The 8,627-nt window shown below is 46.9% G+C and overlaps 1 non-coding gene across 1 annotated transcript; it reads left to right on the top strand.

Annotated features, from left to right (window-relative positions):
• The first annotated feature begins 7,154 nt into the window (after positions 1-7,154).
• Positions 7,155-7,263, top strand: LOC119972064. The gene has a single exon (XR_005461993.1). It is a non-coding gene; the product is annotated as a U6 spliceosomal RNA (small nuclear RNA).
• Positions 7,264-8,627: the final 1,364 nt, after the last annotated feature.

The following is an 8,627-nucleotide window of genomic DNA, read 5'->3' as shown; positions in this document are numbered from 1 at the left end:
TATCGACGAGCTGCCATGGCATCATGGTGTTGGATTCATCTACCATGAGTAGATTCGTGTTGAGCTTTGCAACCGTGTCGCTGATGCTGTGATCAGCATATCCAAATAACTCAGCCATGTCTGAGTAGTATTCTTTGAAACCCAAATCATTTTGGTTGGCTTCTTCTACCACGAGTTGATTAGTGTTGAACTTTGCGACCGTGTCGCTGATGCTGTGATTAGCATATCCGACTGACTCAGCCATGTCTGAGTAGTATTCTTTGAAAACCAAATCATCTTGGTTGGATTCATCTACCACGAGTTGATTCGTGTTGGACTTTGCGACCGTGTCGCTGATGCTGTGATTAGCATATCCGACTGACTCAGCCATGTCTGAGAGGTAATCTTCGAAAAACAAATCCTCTTTTGTTGTTTCGGAATTCTTTTTGTTCTCTTCACTTTGGATGGTGCCGACTGCTTTTTTCAGGGTGTTGTGCAAGTTGTGTTTAACTGATGGTTTAAGTTCAGGCGTTTTTCTGTGTTCTGAGGCAAGAAAATTTGCTTTTACCACTTTAAGTGTCTTATTTTCAATTTTCGGGCATTTCCCTTTTAAGTAGGCGTGGTCGGGATGCTCAGACGTCATGACGTCACGCGTAGGAATGAATTGCGCACGCGCAAATCGGCCTTCCTCCTTCACTGTGCGGTTTTGTGTCCATTGTGCATGCGCGGCTTGCGCATGCGCATAACGATCCGCGACCAAAACGTTTTGAGACTGCGCATTCGCGGCTTTCGCATGCGCATAACGATCGGCACCGCGACCTTTTTTAAACTGCGCATGCGCGGCTTCCGGTTCCGGCGCATGCGCAGACGCAATTTGTAGTTTTTTGCTTGCCCGAGACTGCAAAATGTGCTCCGACGCCATTTTATCACGGATTTCAGCGTTTTTTCTTTCTAAAAGTTGTAAGTTACCTTTTCTTTCCGATCTGGACTGGATTTCAGCGTTTTGGCTTTGTGAAAAATTCATGTTATTTCTTCTTTTTGATCTGTACTTTTCATTCGCGATTTCTTGTTCTTTTCATGATTTTTTAGGTTTTGCATCACTCAGTCTCTGTGCAGTTTGGCCTCTGAGCATGCCTTGCTGTTCAAATTCCTTACAGTACACTTCAAATTTGTTTAGTATTGTTTGTAAGCTGTTTCTGTCTTCACCTTTTGAGTATTTAAATCCATTATAAACTTTCCTAGCTTCATGTCCTTCGATGAGCATTGCTATTTTAATTTCGTCTGAGGCTGCTGCTGCATCATTTGCTATGATACCGAAATCGAACCATTGTTTAAACCTTTTCCAGACACTTCTTACATTTCCAGTCGTGTCCAGCTGAAGTGGGAATCCAAGGCACATCCTCCCATCAGCGATGTCTTCCCAAGTCGAATGTCCAGTAGGAGATTTCCATGCCATTTTGTTCTTTCTGTGTCTGCCACTGAGTTGTCCTGTAGTAAGCGTCTGAAGCCACTGCTGGTACCATGTGTTGTTCCTCGAGTCTTAATAAAGCTCGTAGTCTCAAATGTGGAGAAGATGCTTTATTGTGAATTCATTCTCTCTTCAGATCTTAACCTACGGCTACCTCAAATGCTACTAGCTGGTGTGTCTGTGTCCTGCTACCAGTTCTGCCTTCCGTGAAGTGTGTCCTCACTTCCTGTCCCGGTGTATTTGTATGGCTCTCCCATGCTCCCTCTAGTGTTTGCTCAGTTGTATTGCATCTAGTTAACTTGTGATCACCACAGCAACCACATGGGAAATAGCACAGATTAGAGACAAGAGCAAACTAGTAGCGGAGCTGGAAAAGGTGAACAAGACATTTGAAACCTTCTACAAGGGCTGTACACCTCCAAGCCCCCAGAAGGGGACTGAAGGGTAAACCGGTTCCTCGATAGACTGGACATGCCAGTCTTGGGGAAGACAGGAAACAGGGACTAGAAGCACCATTAGAACTGGGAGAAGTCATGGAGAGTATAAATTCCATACAGGCGGGGAAGGCACTGGGACCAGATGGATTCCGGGCGGACTTCTACAAAACATTTGTGATGGCATTGGCCCCACACCTGCAGATGTGTACAGACTCGCTGGCGAGGGACACCCTGCCACCTATGCCAGCATAAGCCTTAATCTCGCTGATACCCAAGAAAGGCAAAGATCCAACAGAATGCAGGTCTGACAGACCCATTTCAGTGCTAAACGTGGATGTGAAAATACTGGTCAAGATCCCATCCAGGAGACTGGAGAACTGCGTATCAGATGTGGTAGCAGAAACCAAACGGGCTTTGTCAAGGGTAGACAGCTAACATCGAACATCAGGTGCCTGCTGAACGTGATCATGACCACATCCAGGGAGAGAACACCTAAGTGATCATCTCCCTGGACGCAGAAAAGGTCTTCGAATGGAATTACCTTATGGAGGTACTGGAGCGCAGTAGGGGGGGGGTTGGCTTTGCCGAACCTGCTACATTACTATTGGGCGGTGAACGTGGCGGCGAGGCAATGGTGGGATCGAGATGGGGTGGAATGGGTCAGGATGGAGGAGGAATCCTGTTGGGGTCCAGCTTAAGGGCTATGGCGACGGTGGCGTTGCCAATGGCGCCAAACAGATACTCGGAGAGCCCTGTGGTGAAGGTCTGGAACCAGCTGAGGATGAACTTTAGGTTAATGGGGATGTGGGTGTTAACACGTTGTGCGAAAACCAGGGATTTGAGCCTGGGGGAATAGATGGCATGTATAGGAAATGGAGAGAAGTGCAGCTGGTTAAGGTGAGGGATTTGTATCTGGAAAAAGAGTTTGCCAGTATAGAGGAGCTGAAGGAGAGAGTAGAGCTCCCGAGAGGAGTGAGTTTAGGTACCTGCAGGTAAGGGACTTCGCACAGAAGGTTTGGAAAGAGTTCCCCAGGTTGCTGAGGTACACCCTGCTGGAGCGACTGCCGCTTCCTGATGTGGAAGGGGAGTGCAGGATCGGAGACCTATACAGGTGGCTGGGTGAGCAGGGAAGTAAGGAGGTGATGAAGATTAAGGAGAAGTGGCAAGGGGAGCTGGGATGGGAGATAAACTGGAGAGTACGGCGTGAGGCGCTACGAAGGGCAAATGCGACCTCCTTGTACACAAGAATGAGACTGATACAGTTCAAGGTCGTACACAGGGTTCATATGACGTGGGCGAAGAATGAGTGGGTTCTTTCAGGGGTGGCAGACAAGTATGAGAAGTGTGGACAGGAACCAGTGAATCACGCACATATGTTCTGGGGCTGCAAAAAGTTGGAGAAATTCTGGGCGAGAGTGTTTGCGGCTCTAGCAAGGATTGTGGGGGAGGAGGTTGAGCCAGACCATTTGGTGGCGATATTTGTTATATTGGAGAAGCTGGAGCTGATGGAGGGGAGGAAGGCCGATGTGGCCTTAGCCTCTCTGATTGCCCAGCAACAGATTTTATTGGAGTGGCGGTCAGCAATGCCACCGGGGTTGGCGGCCTGGCTGGGGGATTTATCTGACTTTCTTCAGCTGGAAAAGATCAAATACGAGTTAAGGGGTTCAGCGGACTGTTTTGAGGCGAGGTGGGGAATGTTCATGACCGTGTTTCAGGAGTTGTTTGTCGTGGGGGGGGGGGGGGGGGGGGGGGGGGGGGGGCAAAAATGGGGAAAATTTGTACAAACTGGTTGTGTGTTGAGAAGTTTGTTTCCCGAATTGTTTATGCATTGTAACTTTTTAGATACGTTTGGAACAAAATACATTAAAAAGAATAGAGGTACTGGAGCTGCTTGGGCTTGAAGCATGGTTCACCACCTGGGTGAAACTCTAGTACAGCGCCCCCACAGTGATCATATGGACAAATACCACCAGCTTGAGGTAATTCCATCTGCACAGAGGCACAAGACAAGGGATGCCCGATGTCCCCGCAGCTGTTCACCCTAACGATCGAAGCACTAGCGATTGTGCTCAAGGCAGCAAAGAATTGGAAGGGACTTTGGTTAGTCCAAAGTGCTGTGGTAGTTGGTTCCACGGCTAGAGTGTTGCCATCACCACTGAGCTCGTTAAGTGTTTGTTCAGTGGGGATGGGAGCGCAGCTGTGGCCAGGGCCGGGAGGGAGGTCCCTCTGCAGGAGCCTTTCTCCATTTGCACCCACTCGGCTTCTGGCAGAGAGCACAGCGTCTCGCTGTAGTCCCAAAAATGTGCTGCAGAGAACGAGAGCCATGGGGAGGGACTAGCACTCTAAACCTGCATTACCACTGGGCAGCAACTGCGTAAAGGGATGGATAAAGCACCCAGAGTGGGTGAGAATGGAGGAGGGCTCCTGAAGGAGGACCTCCCTGTGGGCCCTGGCCATGGCAGCATTCCCATTGTCGCCGGCCAAACACTCAATGAGCCCAGTGGTGATGGCAACACTCTGGTCGTGGAACCAACTGCGACAGCACTTTGGATTAACCAAAATATCCGTAAGGCCTCCACCTGCAATAACCACAGGTTCGTGCCCACTACAAATCAAAAGGTGGAGACAGGATGGGGGGGGGGGGGGGGGGGGGGGGACACTGACAGTTAGGGACTTCTACGCAGACAACAGACTGACAACACTTTTGGAACTAACAGAGAAGTTCCAGTTGACGGGAGAAGCGAGCAGAGATATATGCAGGTCAAAAACTTCTCACATAGGGAAACAAGGACATACGCATGACCACCGCAGCAATCATTGTTAGAGGTCCGATTAAAGGCGGACATCTTAGGGAGTGGGAACTGTGGTGACCTGTATGGTCAGCTGCTGGGAAGGGCACACAGACCACTGGATGAAACAAGGGAAAAATGGAAGGAGGAGAGGACCGAGGGTTGGAAATAGGGTAGGGTCTCTGTAGCAAAGCATTGCACAGGGTCAACTCCATCTCTACTTGTGCAAGGCTAAGGATAATGCAGATGGAAATGGTACACAGATCTCACTTAACTAGAAACCGAATGAGCAGATTCTTCCCAGAGGTGGAGGACAAATACGAACAGTGCCAAGGAGGCCAAGCCAATCATGCCCACATATTCTGGTATTCCCCAGACACTGTCAGGTTCTGGACAGCCTTTCTGTGGCAATGTCCAAGGTGGTAGGAATGAGGGTGGAGCCTTGCACAAAAGTGGCGGTCTTCAGGGTATCAGAACAGCCAGATCTCTTCATGTAGAGGAGAACCAACGCCCTTGCCTTTGCCCGCCTGGAGAATCCTGCTCGGCTGCTGATCAGCAGCACCACCAAAAGCTGCTGACTGACTGTCCGACCTGTGGGAATTTTTCCAGATGGAGAAAATTAAATTTGCCTTCGAGGGATCGGAAGGAGGCTTCCACAAAACATGGGAGTCACTCACCCAGTTGTTCCAAGACCTGTTTGCAGTAAACAGCCAGAAGGCCAGAGGGAGTTGGAAGCCATGGCAGAACAACAAATGCAAATAAAAGGAGGGGGGGGGGGTAGAGAGAGAGAAATAAAGCAGCATGGCAAGCAGCAGGAAGCCCAACTACGCTCAGAAAATAACAAAAACACACAGCGTCAGGCCAACCAAACAGGAACAAAATATAAGAGCTGAAGATGGAAGAGGGCATGCTAGACGACTAAAAGAGAGGTGGATCAGGAAGAAAAAGGGGAGTGGAAGGTTGGGGTCCGGCTAGAAGTGAGGGCCTACTTGGAGAACACAAAACAAGAAACTGCAACCATTGTAAATAACAAAAGAAAACCAATGTATAAATATTTTTGTTTTTGATCTACGTTGCCAACTACCTTTGTTCTGTATGACATAAAAAATCCTTAGTAAAAACATTTTTAAAAACACTTTTGAGGATTTGCAGTGCTGCCGCCTGCAAACAAGTCAATAGGAAGCCAGCAAGCCCTGCCCAACCTGACTCTCCAAACAAACATCAAAAAGCCTTGTTGGATTACGAGGGAGACTGAATTTGGGTGAGAACCCCCTATCTAACGGCAGTGGGCACACCTACACCACATCAATGTTCCCTCTAAGTTAGGCAATTGTGCAAGTTGTGAAAAGCACCAGACAAGCTGCACACAACCAAAGTTCCGTTCAAGATGCATGTGCGTGCGGCTGCACAGCAATTGTAAAGGGACTATGCAGTAGAACAAACAGGTTGTGCACATAAACAAAAACTAAACGGACCATTAACCGCTCAGTTTTCAGCGACTCAAGAAGGTTCCCCATCATCTTCTCAAGAGTAATTAGGGATGGGCATTAAATGTTGCATTCTTTGTGCTCGCTTCTGTTGGTCGTTCTGGGTGAGTGTGCTTAACACTCGCTTTGGCTCTGTTTCTCGTTCTAAGCTCTGGAGTCGCCAGGTGCCGTAAAGACACCGCCACAGGTTTCAAGGTGAAGTTCAAAGCAATAAAGCTGTACACCAATTAGTAAGTCCAAAACAATTAGAGTTTATTATAACACAATTATAATAACACTCATGCACACGCTAAAGATTAAACTTACTTCTACCACTAAACAACTAATACTTAGCCAAGAAGGAACTGCGAGGTCAGGGAACAAGGCCTTTGTTCTGTTCTGGTCTGCAGGCTTCGGATCGCTATCAGTTGGCAAGGGTGTCAGTAATGCCGGTTTCAGGTAGCGGTCGTCGTTTAGGCACTTACTTGTTGGTGGCTGCTGCTCAACGGCTGGTGTAGAAGACAGGGGTCTGGAGGCTGGAGCCGGAGGCCGGAGACAGGAGACTGAACCATGTGTGGAACCTTTCTTTTATAGGTCCCAGGGGGTCCGCGCCCATTTGGGCGGACTCCCTTACCTGCTTGGGATCGATTGGGCCTCTTCCCAATCGATATGTTTTGAACCCCCCAATCATAAGGGCCGTTCCTTGGTTGCTGGGGCGGTTCTTAGGACTTATTGTCCTGGGCTTCTCTGGCGCCACTGGGTCTGGTCTCCTATAGAATGTATCGATTGATACTTAATTTGTGTCCATTGTATCTGGGACTTGCCCGGTATCACCTCATTAGTATGCTAACGACTTCTCTTTCACAGCGCTGCCTGGTCTCTGCAGCAGTCAGAAACCGGTTTCTGCAGTTGTCCCAATACATAATTGCTCTGCAAGCTGTTTGCTCTTTAACATGTCCGTTTTCCCTGCACACTTTGCAGTCTTCCATTTTGTGTTCGTTAGTGGCCATCTCAGGTGGCTACACCTCGACAGCACATATACTAAAATTTGAATGATACTGAGAAGGTTAGCATGATCCCTGCGCAAGGGTGACATGCAAATTCGTGAAGCGTTCCATGTTTTTAGGGCATCAAGGTAGCACAAGTGGATAGCACTGTGGTTTCACAGCGCCAGGGTCCCAGGTTTGATTCCCTGCTGGGTCACTGTCTGTGCAGAGTCTGCACGTTCTCCCCGTGCGTTTCCTCCGGGTGCTCCGGTTTCCTCCCACAGTCCAAAGATGTGCAGATTAGGTGGATTGGCCATGCTAAATTGCCCTTAGTGTCCAAAAAGGTTAGGAGGGGTTATTGGGTTACGGGGATAGGGTGGAAGTGAGGGCTTAAGTGGGTCGGTGCAGACTCGATGGGCCGAATGGCCTCCTTCTGCACTGTATGTTCTATGTTGTACGTTCTATTCTCCAGCAATTCCTGCATTCAGGAATAAATAAAGGAAGGGAATGGGCAATAAATACTCAGCTTTTGAGAATTGGCTTTAGAAAGAAAATGGCTTTCAAGGAGGGCAGATTGGAGGTCAGCTCCAATACCTGTGGTGGTCAATTAATCTGCGAACAATCAAGTTAAATCACACTCATGAAGAATGATCACTGGGGGAATGAAAGTGCGGGAGAAAGTGCCAGGCCTTTAAACAGAGAAGAATAGGGTGGAAAATCTACAAAAGAAAAGTAAATATTTTGAATAATTTGCTTCCAATCCCCATTGTGTGGAAAATAAAGTATATATAAGTATGTTGATAATATCAAACCTTAGACCCATTTAAATAGTGAATCCAAGAGCCCAAATCAGTGCAAAGGAAAATAAAGAATATTTTCAAACAATTCAAGGAAGCATGGAAAGAAATAGATTAGAAAATACAGAAATGCAAAACATAAAAAAAACAAAATAAGAGATTCCAAAGAAGATAAGAGGTCAAGACAAAATTTTGGGAAAGCAAACAGTAACTGAGAGGAAAGAAAGAAAGACATCATTTGAGTTACTTTATGTGAGTTGAAGTATGAAAGATAAATAGGTTCCTTAAAAAGGGAGTTTTATTTTTTATTTAAAGTGGAAAGGGATTCTTGTCTACTTTCCAAAGCACCCCTCTTTAGTATCCAAGGCCATGATATCTTATCGAAAATATAATTTCAAAATAAAAAGTAAAATCAGCTTCCTTGCCATTATGAAGACAGTTGAAGTAGTGGATTTCCCTCACATAGCCAACTACTGGAAACCAACCTATTCATCCCATAAATTTACATAAACTGTATAGAGTTAATGACCGGTTTATAAACATTATTTTTATTCTCCTTTTTCACATTTTCTCCCAAATTTACACCCAACAATGAACAATAATCAGTAACGAATGCAATGTCAATCCCCATATCAATAATAACAATCCCATCTTCCCACCAACCCCCAAACATTAGCCCGCGTGTTAACATAAACAAATAACAAA

Source organism: Scyliorhinus canicula, chromosome 9 (assembly GCF_902713615.1).
Source record: "Scyliorhinus canicula chromosome 9, sScyCan1.1, whole genome shotgun sequence".
Lineage (NCBI taxonomy): Eukaryota > Metazoa > Chordata > Chondrichthyes > Carcharhiniformes > Scyliorhinidae > Scyliorhinus > Scyliorhinus canicula.
Note: the sequence above shows the minus strand (reverse complement) of the source record. Positions and strands in the feature narration are given on the sequence as shown.